Here is a 2,756-nt window from a genome sequence, read left to right as displayed (position 1 = left end):
AAAGAGGAAGAAAGAGAATCACCCTCCAAGAGGGCACAGTCCACACCACATCCTTTGTCCTCCATTCCTCCATCCACCAGGATTTTGGACATGCTTGTGCGTGTATGTCATGTGTTTTTTAAGCTGCCTGGGCCAAGACTCAGATTGCAGTCGGCCATGTGGGATCTGGTTCCCTTAACCGGCCCTGGAGCTGTGTTTTTTTAATTTGGGTTTGTGCTCAGGAGAGAGAGTGCAGACAACACTGCAAGTCAAGAGGAAAGGGTGGGCCAGCCCGTGGTTAAGGAGGCTGGATCCCACATGGCTGACTGCGTGGTTAGAGTCACTGACCAAAGGCTTAAAAAACATGGCGGACACGCGCGCGCACACGCGTGTGTGTATGCTCAAATTTCTGAAAACAGAGATGGACAAGAAGGGTTTGTGGTATAGCCATCCCCCACGGGGAGTGCTTTCTCACTCCATTTCCCCCGCAGCTGTGTCTGACAAAGCCGGTATGGCTGAGATTGAGAAATTTGGTAAGTCAAAATTGAAGATAGAAATGCAAGGGAAAACTCCACTGCCTTCCAAAGAAATGATGGTCCAGGAGAAGCAAGTGGGCAGATCGGAATGAGGCGTGTGCTACCGGGATGCGCTGTCCATTCTGTAAGCACTGCCTTATTTTACTTCTTTTGGCTGTTTAGCTTTGCAAGATGCAGAAGCTGGATCATGTTTAAATGGCCATGCTGCCCCTTTCACATCACAGAATCAAGAAGTACTGACAAGGAAGGCGCACCTGCCTCTCCCATCTGCCCGTCTGGCTCGCAGGGAAGGAAAAGAACTTGCCTGTTGGTGAAGGAAGAAGCTGGGTGAGACGACCACAGAATGTGGAGTAAATTCCTGGCCCGCCCAAGGTGTCCTGTTTGCTGTAAAATGCACTTCAATCAGAGTGCCAACTTTTTGTTCAAATGATTTTAATTATTGGGATGCACAGTTTTTAAATATGCAAATAAGTTTTTAAACGTGAAAAAAAAAAAAAAGAAAAGGCAGCAGTGAGGTTAAGTGACGGGTCTACCCTGGTCTCCAGGTGCGCCGTTGGGAATATGTGTTGCCCTATCATTTCAAAAGTGCCCATTGGATTTCCAGGGGCTCAGTATTCTGTTGCTCCAGGAGACAGTTGGGTGCTGGGTTTGCTCCAGACACAGAGCGAGCTATTGGGTTGATTTCAGGTCCCTCCTGTTCCCAAGTATGCATCTATCTGTCTCTCATGGTGTCCGAGGTCTCTAACACCAGAACTTCTTGAACTATGGTCTTTGGCAGCAGTTATTTTTGGTTGCCAAGCATGTGCAATCTATTACCCTTCTCCTTATGATCTGGCACAGACATGGGCATGGGAGCCAGTGTGGGCCAAACAGTCTTCATTTTCCTGGACACGGAGAGTGGGAAGAGCATGGCATCTACCACGCTGAAGAGAGGGTCCTTGTCCTGGAATTACTAAGCTGGGAGGTGTATGTCAGGCTTCTGCCCATCATTCTTCCACATGGAGAGAAACCGTCCAGGAAATGAAGCCAAGTAGAGACAACAGAGATGAGAGATGCAGAGAGTCATGGAAAGGCAGGACCAAAGAACTTAGAAACAGAAAGATTGATTCATCTGGCAGCATTGGTTTCATTTTTTTTAAGAATTATTTTTGTTTAACTTTTCTTTCTTTCTTCCTTTCTTTCTTTCTTTCTTTCTTTCTTCCTTCCTTCCTTCCTTCCTTCCTTTCTTTCTTTCTTTCTTTCTTTCTTTCTTTCTTTCTTTCTTTCTTTCTTTCTTTCTTTCTTTCTTTCTTTCTTTTAATTTGACCAGAGAGGGACAGAACGAGAGTAAGAGAGAGAGAGAGAGAGAGGAAAAGTGAGACAGCAAGCCACAAGGTCTGGGACTTAAACCGCAGTCAGCTGTGTGAGAGCCCAGTGCTCTTAACCACCATGCCACCTGCTGGCCCCCAAAGCCTTGGTTTCTGTAACTCTCACTTAGAGTCTCTAAGCTACCCCACTATCTTTCCATCATTGCATCAATAAATAAATCCTCTTTTGGGTCAACAGGTGACGGTGGTGGTTAAAGATACGGGATTCCCACATAGCTGACCACGGTTCAAATCCTGGACCTGGCAGCTTGCTGTTTCACTTTCCCTTTCTCTCTCTCTCTCTCTGTCTATGTCCATTCCATAACAAATGGAATGTAATAAATAATTCTTTTTTAAAAAATTCTCTTTTTACTTCAGAACTTTTGTATTTGGGGGCATCCTGATTATTCTATCTCCAGGATACTTCTTTTTTTAGAGAGATTTTTGCTATCAGGCACGTGCACTCTCTGGAGAGACAGAGACAGCCAGAGAGACAGAAAGTGAGAAATCACCCCCCCAAGGGAAGTGGCATACCATAGTCCCTTCTCTTCCATTCTCCTCTTGGGATTTTGGGCATGCACGCACACATATCTGGCATGAGTTTCAAGCCACTGGGTCTGGAACTTGAACCACAGTCAGCTGTGGGAGTCCAGTGACATAACCCTTATGCTATCTACTGGTCCCTCCAGGAAACTTCTTAAACAAATTAATTAATTAATTTCTTCCATAAGAGAGAGGCAGAGCAATAAAGAGATAAGTATCCCCAACAGGGTCTTCATGCTGCAGTCCACCCTCTGTCTCAGCCAGCCCAGGTCATGGGTGTGAGTGCACATGCCCAGATGCTCAGGGTGGTCTCAGGTCATGAACCTAGGACCTTTTCCATGTGGGTCCAGTT

The 2,756-nt window shown here is 46.0% G+C and overlaps 1 pseudogene; it reads left to right on the top strand.

Annotated features, from left to right (window-relative positions):
- LOC114007154 (thymosin beta-4 pseudogene) overlaps nt 1–607 on the top strand; it is a 4,619-nt pseudogene extending 4,012 nt beyond the window's left edge.
- Nucleotides 608–2,756: the final 2,149 nt, after the last annotated feature.

The sequence above is a fragment of the Tupaia chinensis genome, unplaced genomic scaffold (genome assembly GCF_000334495.1).
Source record: "Tupaia chinensis unplaced genomic scaffold, TupChi_1.0 Scaffold000132_1, whole genome shotgun sequence".
NCBI classification, from domain to species: domain Eukaryota; kingdom Metazoa; phylum Chordata; class Mammalia; order Scandentia; family Tupaiidae; genus Tupaia; species Tupaia belangeri.
This window is presented reverse-complemented; position numbering and strand designations above follow the sequence as displayed.